This window comes from Vicia villosa, linkage group LG5 (genome assembly GCF_029867415.1).
Source record: "Vicia villosa cultivar HV-30 ecotype Madison, WI linkage group LG5, Vvil1.0, whole genome shotgun sequence".
Taxonomy (NCBI): Eukaryota; Viridiplantae; Streptophyta; class Magnoliopsida; order Fabales; family Fabaceae; genus Vicia; species Vicia villosa.
The window spans coordinates 39,642,978-39,657,820 of record NC_081184.1 but is presented as its reverse complement, the minus strand read 5'-3'; positions in this window follow the sequence as shown (position 1 = coordinate 39,657,820).

Sequence of the window (14,843 nt, the reverse complement as noted above, 5' to 3'; positions counted from 1 at the left end):
ACTCCGAATACAAGGTAAGGGTGGATTTCTTTCTCTATAAAAGGGGATATTATCGACCGTATGTGGGGCTTAGGGTATTGATATTATCTCTATGTGTTGGTATGATTATTAGTGTCTGTGATGTTGCTGTGTGAGTTTGCTGGGAATTGTTTGTAGAAATTGATGTTATGTGATAATCGAATTGCACTGTCCGTGAATTATAATCGATGAATGATTATCTATGTTGTGAATGAATTAGTGATGTTGTGACGATTAATTTTTTTGGAATTAGAATCGCTGATTAATATTGAAACCAAAAGGAAAATTTAAACTAGAACGAGGAAGGAAAATATGAAGGGACGGGGGCCATATACACGGGACGGACGTCCCTTGAGGCAAGTGGGAAGACCCCACTTTTGTGTGTGTATGGTGGGGGGGGGTTTGGTTGTAAGTAGCCCTTTTTGTGGGACGGTTAGTACAGTAAGTGACGGGGGCTTCACTCTCATATTTAATTTTATGTAGTACTCCTAGACTCCTAGTACAAGTGATACCCTGTATATAATATGATTATATCATTCCTATTAATTAATTAAAGTGTTTCACTGTCAGTACACCTTAGTGCCAACTTAGAATTTAATTGCAGAATCAAATTAGTCAGTGCAGGGATAATATACAGAACTATTGGTGACTAGCCGTGGATTAAGTTAATACAATAGAAATGAAATAGCAGTTAGATTATTAGTTATTCAATAGCAGATAATTAAATAATTTGATGTAGCTGATGGTGCAGATGAATAACTAAGGAAACAGAAGAGTAATAATATAACAGGGCTGCATATGTGCATGAATCGTTAGCAGAGTTATAATATGTGGCAGAACCACTTTCAAGGACATAACAGTGTTAATTTAGTAGACTGAAATAAATAGTAGATCAGAATTAATTTAGTGGAGTAGAATAAATTAGGAGTCCGGAAATAGTCCGTTAGCTGTTGTTTTGTGATGCGGCGTGTTTTCTTTTGTGATGTAGTGAATTGTTGAATTCATGTGAATTGTCGTTTTAATACTCGTGCCGATTTTTTGTTGACTGTCGACTATAGTTGTTGACTTGTTGTGTATGCATTGTTGTTGACGTGCCGTTGTGATGTGGTTATAGTAAGTTGTAGGCCTCTGGCCAGTGACGATGCGATGCTATGATTTTTTCATTACTGCGAAATGCAGGAAATAAAGTGACGTTAAGTTACCCTAATGATCGGTAACATTTGTGATATAGGCGTATGCCTCGCAAAGTTGTTCTTTGATGTTTGTGATTTGTTGCATTTCATCAGTGTCTCATGATTTGCATGTTTTAGCGACGACCTGGATTGGCAAACAGTGACGAAGGCTTATGCCTGTTTTGAATGCCTCTAATAACTGACAATTGGCGATGGGGGTTGAAGCTCTGGGTACCACATGCATGTGCATTTGTTAGAGTCGCATTTCATTCGTGTGATTATGAGTTTATGTGTTGTGATGTGTGAATTTATGTGAATTGTTGTGAAATCTGAATATGAATTTATGTGAGATATGGTGTGTGTGTTTTGTTTTGATTTAAATAGTGAAGTAAATTAGACGGTAATGATTATACCGCAAAGTGATGATTATTATGACTTGAACTGTATATATACTATTTATCATCACCCTATTTATATGGTTTGATATCTCACCCATTTCTTTTGTTTCACCATTACCTTTATAGTGGTAACGTGCAGGTGATAGCTTTGATGAAGATTTAGATGCTATGAGTCGAGTCGGTGGTCGCTCTGATATGTAGCACCCGGGGGGGTTGTTGCACCCCAAAATTTGCCCACTTATTTATTCCCCAATTGGCTTGTATATCCTACCCATGTGCATACCTCATTTAGGTCATTCATTTGATACATTCATTCATATCATTATTACTGTTTAAGAAAATTGGTAAAAAGAGGCTGAGATGGAGGAAATTCCTAGTTAGGAAGAATCAGATTTGAGTTCTTATTGAAGATGATCATTTCCATTGGCATACTCTTAAAATCAGGGTTTCATTCTCAATGCTCTGGTTAAAAGATGCAAATCTCAGGTTCATCAGGATGTCCAAATTAGGGCTTTTGACCAAAGTCAACTATGTTGACTTTTTGGGTCAAAATTTAATCAGAAAGTGACTTTTGGATATGAAGTATAGTTGCCTTGGAGAAATATTCAGTGAAGCTTCTTTGGTTGAAAATTGGTTGAGAATTAGATCAGAAACGGATTAATTGGGAAATTCATCAGGAATCGGGAAAATCAGAAAAAAGCTGACTTTTGGGTCAAAGTCAGGGTCAATTGTCAAATATTGACTTTTGGTTGAATATCGGTCAAAGAAAGTCAAAGGAAATAAATAAGATCAAGAAAAATGTAAAATTGCCAAAAAAGGAAAGTTAGTTGAAAATGGAAAAATTCCATAAAAAGAAAGTTGATACACTTAGAAATATTTTGAGTTTTTTTAGAATAGTTAAGTGTTCAACTTTATGGCTGGTTTACGCATGGATCAAAGCTCTATTTCAAGACAAGGTCAACAGGAACATTCTTCCATTCTTGGCATACTACAATTTCTTAGTTGACAGTTTTCTCATCTGAGGTCTAGATTTCGAGTTATGGGACGTGGAAGTTCAAAGATTAAAACTGAATCACGCTGCATAGCATGGCAGATTTCTTGCCCAGCGCAAGCCTTTTCTCAAACACATGGCGTGCAGTTTTTGAAGCTAATTCTAGATGATTATACACACTCCATGAATTCAAATTAGGTATAAACATACTCTCCTCCACGCACTCTACACAATGAGCCAAGAACCATGGAAATTGGATGTGTAATGAATGAATTAGGAGGATTCAAAGTGGTGATCTCACAAAGGTATTTCGTGACAGGTGGCTGGGCAAGGATATAAGGCATGCACAAGACATTTTGTCGAACAGGTGGTGTATCAAATTGGAGACTCATTTTTTAGGATTACAGGCATGTTGTGAATGCAAGCAAGATATCAATCTTCTCTTCTCCATGTACTTTAACCAAGGATCAAAGAATTATATCATTTGATCACGATTTGAGTGAGATATGAGGTTTCAAACTCGCGCGCTTGAAATGACATCCTTTTAGCCTCTAGGACGAGTCCGTGTGCGCAGGGCAAGTCAGTAGCGCCAAGTGATGTTTCAATATGTTTTTGTTAAGCTCCAAGCATTATCTCATGATCCTTCCAACCTCGAATCTGCTCTATCCCACACCCTCTACGTTTTGAGCACAAAGTTGAATCAATTAATGAACCATAGCTTGAAATATACTTGTGCAAATATGGTGTCTTGGACAAAATTTTGGCTCGAGACATATACTTTATATCTGCAGCATGCACCAGTTCTCATTACCATCAGCTCACTATTACTCCATCAAGCCATGCATAAGATTGAATCACTAAAAGCATGCAAAGTTCTTGCCTCATATACCATACTTGTTCACTAAGTGTTGAAGAGAAAGACTACACTACAACACACCACACCATAGCTTACCATACGCTCACACTATATAAACAAAAGCTCCTTCATAAAGTGGGGGACCATGATTCATTTTCCTTTTTTTTCTTTTCTGAATCTTTCTCTCTTCTCTCACTTCACGATTCTCTCCTCACTCTCTTCCAAAGTTAGTTATAGTCCACAACAAACTCTTCATCACCTTCATCACCACCATTGTCAACCACCACAAATCTTCACTCTATCTACAACCATCACCATCATGTTATCTTCAAGCACCACTATCATTACCTCACGCTTCAAATCCGGGATCATCATAATTGCAAGCCACGTAATCATCATCATCATCTCTGAAATCCAAGACGCTTAAAGAGTATAAGCTGGTTTTTCAAAGGTTCCGCTCAAGGTCTTTCCAAGTAAGTGATTCGTTTCCTTTGCATTAGAAGCATGTATAGGACTGGTACTCCCATCATCAGGGATTTGGGTTAGGACAAATAGAACCACCATGTTTTCAAATGTTTGTTGCATTTTGTATGGAGATTGATATGATTCTTGGAACGAAATCTTGCTGGTCGAATGTGTTGGTTGCGTATATGATTTTTACTTGGCATGAGGAGTGTTTTAGTGTAATAATCTTTCGTTTTCATGGAGGTAATAGATGTTAGGGTTTAGAGTGTGAGCTTCGGTTTGTAATATAGAGGAAGAATTAAGGAAATCTAAGGCCAGATTTGGATTCTACGTTGAAAATTGAGTCAGAAGGTGGTGCCTTTTTAAAATTCTGGACGTTTTGGTTGAGCTCCGGCGGCGGAGCAATTGGGGAAGACGACCGGAACAGTGTTCCGGCGTCTGGTTCAAAGAGGAGGTGTTCCCTTCCGTCAGCTTACGTGGCACTGTATTACTGGGCCCTATTCCCATTTTCTTGGTTATTTTGTTTTATTTAAATGATTAGTTGGTGAGGTGGCGCAGTATGGTTGGTTCATTCTTTATTTTTGTCTTATTAGACTTAAAGTCCACTTGCCCAATTGATATGCTATCCCTTCTCTTTGCTGTTACGTTGCACATTAATAATCATATGCTAAAAAATAAAATGTCACATGCTAAATAAAACCAATAACAAAATGGAAGTGAAATAATAAGTGTGGAAATAGGAGTGAGCTTTGGGCCGTAGATCGCATGGGCCTTGTTACTATTCTGGACTATACCCCTGAATTACTAATACACACACAACAACTTGGCCTGGGCCTGCGTACTATTAGCTTTCCACACCCCTGATGTCAAGCCCACGCTCCATTGCAGTTAGAATCAGTTCATTTTAAATTTACTAACACACCCCCTTACTAGACAGATTTTAGTCTCATTTCAACTTTGTTTCTTTTCTAACTTTTGATTCATAAACCAGTTTTAATTCAAACAAAAAATAAATAAAAATAGGTTTTAGATAGATATATGTGTGTAGATATTTTTAGTATTTTTGGTAGATTTTTACAAATTGTTTTGCTATTTTTAGTAAATCATTTCCTCACATGTGTTCGTTTTACTTTTATGTTTAGTATGTTTTACAAAATAATTTGGTTAAATGCCTTAGGAGTAGAATTTAATTTCCATTTTTTGTGTGATATGAGTAGACTCATATATCATATTGTGTATAAAAAATAAATGTCCAATTCCATGTTTTGGTTTGGTTTTCATTAGGTTTTCTATACCCGATTAATGTGCGTTTCTAAACGGATAATCATGTGAATTTGAACTATAATTTGCTTTGCATTTACGCAATAGCCTTAGATCCCTTTTGTACATATAATTAGGGATGTTTATAGGTCCTAAGACCTGGAGTTGGATTTTTAAATCGTGACTTTTTATTTTACTTGAATTTTCCTTTCTTACATGTAAATAACTTGATTTTGGTTAACAATTGTATCATAACTTGTGCAAATGACCTATAATTTTGTATGAGACTTCTTGACATGATTCCATGATTGTTTAGACACCTATTAGAGGTTATTAGCTACTGAATTCTATCATTTGTCCACATTTTTCTAACTTCATTCACAATTTGAAATCGTTTAGTTAGTTTGACCTAGTTTTGTCTAGTTTTTGTTAGAACTTTGTGTTGCTTCAAGCTAATTGACTAACATGGATTGATATAAGGTCTTAGAACTATTAATAAAATGTAATGATACTGACCTAAAGCTTAGGCCATGTGTTCATTTAATTTTGGTTTTGACTAATTGACGTTTGTTCGCTAATTGTTAAGTAACGATTCACGCGATACTTTGGTAACTTCTTGTGAATATTTTCGTGTGATGCCATGATGCTTTTGTGTTTGATTTAGGACACTAATTTCTTTGGATTGCTACTTCCCTAGGGCTTTCTTCCCTCTTTCTCATGCTTTGCCTCTTCTTTCACACTTTGATTGTTGTTAGTTTAAGAGGCGACGATTGTTTGTTCTTCCTCCACCTTTTGTGGATTGTTTTCTCTTGGGATTCATTGTGTGTAGTCTCTGTTAGGAGTAGACTTGGTTAGGGACTTCGTTAAGTCACCTACCTTGCTTGTTGCTTTTGCTTATCTCTTACTATATGCTTACCATGTTCCCTTAGGGCGGTGACTTCAATCTTCATTAAGATTAGTCACATAGAACAACTTAGGTTGTAGTCTATGCATGATAACATAGGTAGAGATCCCTTATCCTTGACCTTAGGGCCACTTGTATGTTAGCATTAGGTTAGAAATGTATGTTCCCCTTTTTCATAACAAACAAAATCAATAAAACACCATAAAACATTAATAAATAGTGAAAAATAATAAAAAGGAATGGAAGCTCTCGTCCCTCTTGGTTAAGGGGATCACTTGAGTGGAGATTCCTAAACTTAAAAAACACAAACCAAGAGTCGATTGAGTCTTCCTTGTTTAAGGTTCACTCGAGACGCTCGACATACTTTTCTTTTGCTTTTAAGAGCATGTTACTTCCACTCCAATCCCAGCGTGAGTCTCCAAAGGTCGAGCAGCGGAGCGTGATGTAACTGTTCACTAAAAAATACCAACAAACAATAAAAAATATAGAAAATCTTGAGCAGAACTACGGCGCTCTGATTCTTCTTAAGAGGATACGTAGGCATAGAGGCAACTCTAGCGAGCACAATAATTATTAAAAAAATTTAGGTTTAATCATGCATTGCATTAGTGATAGATACACCCTTTAGATAGAAACAAACATAGGTGGATACCATCGAGTATGATGGGCGTGAGGGGTGCTAGCACCTTCCCCTTGCGTAACCGACTCCCGTGCCCTGTTCTCTGGTTGAAAGACCTTGTTCTTGTTTCGAGTTAGGTTTCTGATATTCCTTTCCCGCGACGGGATGAATATATTAGTGGCGACTCTGATTCCATTTTTCGCGGTAGCGACAGGGGTAAACGATTGTTTTATTAATTGTTATGTTTAATGGATTTTAGTGATGTTTTACTTTGGTTTGTGACTCAAAGTTGTTTTGTGAAGATGCTATGATTAAAATAAATCATTGTGAAGTTTAGTGAATTCTGTTGCGAGATAAGATAATTATTTTGATAAAGTGATTTTTTAGGATTAATTTTAATTGTCCGTTTATGTTTATGTGCTATGTATCTATGTGAAGGCGTGAATGCCGTAAATAATTTGAATGACAAAATGTGACATCTCAATTGTATGTTTTCTTGAATTTTATACTGTGATTTTCCGTATAAATATCGGGTAGAATTGGGATGTTACACCCCGTGGGTCCTCTCCACCTCCTCAAGTGCGTCATTAGAATCAACCCCAGCTCATCAATCAGCATCTCCATCGCTTCATCCTTCGTCAGCCTATTGTAACTAAGGAGGGTACCCGTGATAGGTAGATGCTGGAGGTATGCAATATCGTCAAGAGTAATGGTAATATTACCGTGAGGAAGATGAAAGGACGAAGTCTCTGGAAGCCACCTCTCTGCAAATGCCAACAACATCCCATTATGGATCGTCTGGAAGCCGACCTAATAGAGGTTCCTCAGCCCAGAAGATGCAAGTGCATCCTGGAAACACGGCTCGTCAAGCTGCACGAGAGCGGCAATCTTTCGGCCGTGGTTGTAGAACCTCTGGGGATCCCTCTCTTGAAATTTTCCAAAAAAACATTGTTATCTTCAAGAAAAGTCATAAATTGAATAAAAAAAGAAATATGTAATAACCAAAGAAAATTTACCTCCCTCTCCCACATATGCCTGACTGAATGATCTGCATACCCTGTCAACAGGGATGCATCTATAGGACCCCCCGGGTACAAGACAAGCTCAGGCACCAGATCATCCTCGTGTAGCTCAGGAGGTGGCACCAAAGATCCTGCCTGGGCCATCACTAGCACAAGCACAGAAGTAGAAGAACTTCCCCATCGACGTTTGTGGGCAGAGGACATCTGTGAGGAACCCTCAGCATCATCTCGAGGCCTCTGTGATGAAGCAGTAGATGGAAAAGGCTTCTCAGCTGGAACGGATGGAGAAGGCCCCTTGATTTGAACAGATGGAGAAGGCCCGGTTGGAATGGGTGTAGCAGGTATATCATCTGAAACGGCAGCTCCATCAGTCAATTGTGATATTACACGCATCCGTCCACGATGCACGAATGCATGTTGTGCAGTCCTCCCATGTATAATGCAGTCTGGATGGTCGACCATAATGTCTTCACTGTGATACAAATAAAATTGTGGTAGATACAATGTAGTTATAACAAGAAAAGAAAGAAAAAAAATTGTTCTTCCGTAGATGCATCTACGGAAGTACCTTAAGTTTCAAATAACTGATTTTCTTCTGTAGGTGCATCTACGGAATGACCCAATGTTCCACTCTTTCGTAGATGCATATACGAAAGGTTCTGAACCTCCAAAACGCAACAATGACGTCTGGTCACTGTTGGAGAGGGTTAAAAAACCTATTTTGGTGGCTTGATCGATCGTGCGTTTTACACATCAAACACTGCCTACATTGTCTCTAAACTATATTTATAAAACTACCCAATCATTTCTACACCTAAAAATCAATTCAAACTCTATTACCAAAACTCTAAAATAACTCGAAAAGTCGAATACTTACCCGATTAAATTGAGTTTGAAAGTTATTGGAATGTGATGATAGTTGGTGTTAACGTCATCAGCCGAACTCGAGAGGAAGAAAATAAGTTTTGTGAAGTTTGATATTTGAGGTTCGGAGAGTTTGTGAAAACTGAAGAATGGGGGAGAGGAAGAGTCTGGCGCAAATATAACATCAAATGCTTCCGTAGATGCATCTACGGAAACTTCCTTATGTACATCTACGGAACAAAACAACGTTTAACCAAAAAAAGAATGCTTCCGAAAATACATCTACGGAAGCAAGGGAGCATTGAGGCAACTCGCATGATGAGTGAGAGAACCAAGAGATATAGTAAGATATTTTCTAAATATATGCTTACTAAATATTAAATACATTTACAATTATTCTAATATATTCTTATTCTTGAAATAAGTGGTTGATAAATATTGAAATTAAATTTATCAGAGTTTTATTGAAGATGTGATCAATTTGATAAGACGAAGGAACATGTAAAATACACGTTAAACAATAATCATATTTCTTCTGTGAAATAAAATGACCCATTAAGTTCCTTGTAACAGATAAACTAGAAAATAACTCAAGTGATCTAAATCCTTCATAGTAAATTCAGAGACTAATTTATACATGTTAGATAGATGGAGAGTATAGAAAGACGCAGAAAAAATAATGACATTCACATTGAGAAGAGTATAAGTTGTGTTATCACGACAATGATAAATAAATAAAGAAGTAACATGAGACATTGAGAAGAAGTATCATGAAATAAATAAATAAAGAAGTATCACAACATTTTATTTTTAATGGTTAAATATCTTCATGATTCTTTTAAATATTTCATATTTTAGTTTTAGTTTTTTAAAAAAATTTCTTCAAATAATTGTCTTTCTAAAAATTTTTATTCAAATTTTTTGTTTCTCCTTCTAAAACTATAAAACCGACAATAATTCTATCGCTAAGTTATAAGAACTATCTTTAAATTGCAGGAGGATCAAAAGTGTGGATTCAAATTTTTAGAAGATCATTCTTTAAATAAATTTTTTTTAAAAACTAAAAGTGAAATATAAAATATGTATGAGAACCACAAATATATTTAATCATGTTTATAAGGGCATCACACCTTCTAATTATTATCATTTGATGAATTAATGAGTTTTGTAGGAAAAGGAGAAATGAAAGTGAGAGCTAAGATATGGAGATTAAAAAGTTGGATAGAATATTGAGTTGACTAGTTAGAATTGGAATGAGATTTGAAAGATTGGTCTGATTTAAAGGAGTGAGAGATATAGGCTCTTGTGAAGAGTATGACCCTTGTTGAGCTTGGAGGAAAATTGTATTTTGGACTAGTATAGTAGTATAGTTGTATGTTGGGAGGGGGAGGAAACTTGTATCCAAAAATCATAATGTGAAGATCATGGAGCATATAGATTAGAAAAGTGTAGCGACATGGCACCCACCAAATTTTAAATATAAACTACATTTGCAACACTTTTCTAAATTTTACAAGTGGTGCAGTGGTAAATAGATTGTATTGGCAACTTGGGATTCAAAGTTCTCTAACTCTTTTGAAACATATATATATATATATATATATATATATATATATATATATATATATAACAGAACTAATAAAAAATAGAATACATAATATGTATTATATGTTAGATTTTTATTATATATATTTTTAATTAGAAAATAATAGTTATGTATTAAAAATATTTTATTAAATATGTATTTAAAACAAACACATAATATTATTTATTATATATATTTTTAATTAGAAAATAATAGTTATGTATTAAAAATATTTTATTAAATATGTATTTAAAACAAACACATAATATTATTATATGTATTATTTGTAATCTTTGAATTTAAAAAATATTTTATTATTTGTAGTATATAATTATTTGTATATAATGTAGACTAGTTAAATTTAGACTAGTTAAAAAAGTTATTAGTATATAATGTATTATTTGAGCATATATTAAATATTAGGTTAAATTACAGTTTTGCTCCTTTATTTTGGTCAATTCACGAAATCAGTCCCCCTATTTATTTTTTAACCAGTTTTGGTCCTCCATGTCCATTTTTCGTCCAAAAAATGTTGATTTTTCAATTTTTTGTATTTGTGGGATACTTTCTGAACAAGGGAGAACGTAGTGAGCATTTTTTGGAGAATGAAAGAGGTGAACGAACAAGCTGGGAGAAAAAGACGACGATCAAAGAAGACGATTAAAGGAGAAAAACGTCGTCAATAATTAATATTTCTTATTCCAAGTCAATAAAAGTATGCTATGTATCTAAAAAATAGTACACAACAGTGTTTTTTGAATAAAAAATGGACATTGAGGACCAAAACCGTTTAAAAAATAAAGGGTTCATAACTATTTTGCCCCTGCCATATGGGATGTAGTTGAAAAACCCCCTGCCAAAAAAAGTTTCAAGAAGTGCCTTGTAAAGTTTCAGAAGTTTGATTTTGAACCTTTTTCACGCCATCTCATTAAAAAGTCTGATGTGGCAGTATTTTCTATAATTTTTTAATAAACTTATTTGCCACATCATTAACTCATGGAAGGGAATGACCTTACTACCCTTAGTCTTTTTATCAACATAAACCCATGATCTTGTTGACCTAACCCATTACCGTGAAGCTTCTTCTTCTTCCTTTTCTAAGTTTTCTTCTTCTTGTTGCGCTTCTTCGTTTTGAGGCCAGTGTTCGTCGTCCCATATTTCAGTAACATGAGTCAAAAAATTTCATCTAACTCAAGCTTATCTTCAAATGGTAGAGTAACTCCCAAATGTGGCCACAATGTCTCCATGAAGTTATTTGTTTCAAAATTGATTTCAAATCCAGGGAGAAAATACTGGAAGTGTAAGTTGTGGGGTAAAGAAGACGACTGCAACGCATTTCTTTGGGATGATGAATTTTGCGGTGTAAGAGATTATGGGCATCTTGATGTAGGTTTGGTAGAACGGATGAGCAAAATTGAGAGAGATTTCTCACTAAAGATGGAAGCCATGGAGAAAAAGATTGATGTGTTAACAAAGAAGATGAATTATGTTTTAGTTGTGTTAATTTGTCTATGGGTTTTCTTTCTTAGTTCATGTAACAAATAATTTCATCTTCTTGCTGTAACTTCTGTTATTGTAATTCTGTTATTGTAATTTGTCTATGTTATGTTATGTTGGTTCATGTTATGTCATGTTGGTTTATGTGACAATTTATTTGTCTATGTTGTAATGGCTTTGTGAAGGTGTATGGTTGTATTGAAATAGATTACAATGAAAATGAAATTTGTTCTGATATGAAAGTCTTATGTGTTTTAGTTAAGCTAATACAAAGTGAACTTGGATTGATACCAAAATATTGAAGTAACAAGTACATAATTAACAACTTGGATTGATACCAAAATATTGACAATAACAAGTACATAATTAACAACTTGGAATGATACCAAAATGGCACATAATTAACAACTTGGAATGATACCAAAATGAAACATAATTAACAACTTGGAATGATACCAAAATGAACTTGGAATGATACCAATATGTTATGATAAGTAAGAGTTACAAAATGGCATATAATGTGCTTAACATAAGGACAATAACACAGTACATTTGAAATCACAAAATGGCACTTAATGTGCTTAACATAAGGACAATAACACAGTCAAATTGAAATCACATAATGGCACACAAAATGTCCCCCATGGTGCACAGCTACTGAGTCATGCGTCTAGCAATTCCCTTCCACTTTTGCTTTGAGATTTTCTTTGATGCACTCCAACCAGATTCTTCAGGTTCATCAATGGTCAAAGGTGCATCAGGTGTTAATCCAGGCCCACCATGTCGTTTGGCATTTCTCACCTCTTTCAACCTCTCACTGACCCTCTTTCTTGTTGGCTTCCCAGACAAGACCTTTTTCTTTTTCTTTGAAGGAGGTTTTTTGACAGTTGTTGCAGCAGGCCCTGGTCCATTCATTGCAGTAGGCTCTGGTTCATTCAAAGGAACACTTGTTGCAGCAGCAGGTTGCATAACAGCAGGTTGTGTGGGATTATCAACTTGTGATGCTTGTTTTTCATAAAGAGCCATCATATCATTAAGCAATGCATCCAACTCTGGGTCTTCAACCACAGATGGCTCTTGTGCAGTAGTAGTTGAAGCTGCCTCAGTTTGAGCTTCCATATTTCCACCAGCTTGAGCCTGTTTAGTAGAAGGTTGAGAAGCTACAGGTTTTGTTGATACTTTGGTCCTGGGTGTCTTTATCTGCATTTAGTATCAAATATAAGAACATATAATTTGTCACAGCAACAAAATATAAAGACATGAATTGTGGCACAATACCTTTCTCTTTAGTGCATTAGGATGTTGCTCAGTAGCTTGACACTTCCTAGAATTGTGGCCCAATTTGTCACACTTTGTGCATCTATATGATACACCTACCCTCCTCATCCTTGATCCACTCTCATCCAACTCTCTAAACCTCTGTTTCTTAGGCCTTCCAGGTCCCTTCTTGTATTGTGGTGGCAACAAGTTTTCAACATCCATAGTGGGCCACATGTCCATGCCATTTATTGGACTAACATTGTTTTCATAACATGCCTTGTAAGCATCTCTCATGTAACAAGGGTCAACATACTTCTCAGGATCTAAATTCTGATATTGCAATGCAGAAACAGCATGTCTACAAGGTATGCCTACAAGATCCCAACAGCAACAAGTGCAAGTTTTCTTCTGAATGTCAACAACAAACTGCAACCCATTATATGGGTGATGAACTTGCCACAAATCACCACTACTCCATGTAGGCAGCCATTCTCCACTTAAATGAGTTTCCTTATCAAGCCTTTTCCTAGGATTAGGCATGACATTGTGCTTCCGCTTATCAAGCTTCACAATACTATTAGCAATCCTATTCATGATATAGTTCCTAATCCATTCTACCATAGTGAGTATTGGTTTATCCCTAGCTTGTAATATGGTACTATTGAAAGATTCACTCAAGTTATTCATCAAAACGTCACACTTAGGGTAAAATGAAAAAGAATGCTTACACCACAGTTTTGTTGGCACTCCCATCAATCAATCCCATGCCTTCTTATCAAGTTGCTTAAGCTCATTCATCTTCTTCTCCCAAGCCTGGAAGTATGCCGCCTTGGCAGCCCCCATTAAAAGGTCCCTAATGGCAGCTCCACCACAAATTTCTTCTTGAAATTTGCATACAAATGTCTGAGGCATACCCTATGTTCTATTTTTTTAAACATCTCCTCAAAGACACTAACAAGCCCCTAAAACCAGCATAAGCACACAATAGAAAAAAAAGCATATCACATTAGCACTATACTATAAACAGTTTAACTTCAATTAGCACTATACCATAAAAATGATAACAAACACAATTTGTACCTTTTGTTGATCTGATATAAAAACATACTTTCTCTCAGATCCAATGTCTTCCATTAGCAATTGCATAAACCATCTCCATCTTTCCTTTGTCTTAGTCTCCATCACACCAAATGCCAAAGGATAATATTGGTCATTTGGGTCCCTTGCTACAACAATTAACAGCTGACCTCCATATTTTGTCTTAAGATGATACCCATCTACACCTATAAATGGTCAACAACCATGGGTAAGCCCTTTCTTGCAGCCATCCAAACAGAAATAAAATCTCCCAAATCTTGGTGGTAGTGTTGGATGTGGTCTCTCAGTGTTTATCTTGACAGTATTACCAGCACAATGTTTTCTCAACTCAGCTGCATAACTCCATAACATATTATATTGTTCCTTTGCATCACCTTCAATTATTTCCTCAGCCATTGCTTTTGCTCTCCAAGCTTTTCCTTTGGTGATGCCTACTGAATATTTCTGTCTAAGCTCAGCCATAATTTCAGACAACTTGACTTTCCCTTGTGACTTCCTCTTTTCAATCACTAACTTAGAGACCCACTTGAAATTGGCAGACTTGTTATTTAATACCCTTGCACATGTCTGGGTCCCCACCCAAGTCTTTATCTGGTTAGTGTGACTGTCTCCCACTTTACTACATAATGCCAAAAAGCCACATTTACTTGCACTCAACCCTAACCCTATAACTCTCATTCTTAACAAAACTTATCTCTCTACCATTTAATACAAACCACTCCCTAATAGCATCTTTAAATTCAGAGAGAGATTTGAACTCCATACCTAATTTGAATTGAAAGTCTTTGTTGAGCAGCTCTGATCTGAACTTGTCATACTTTGGCTTGGAAGGTT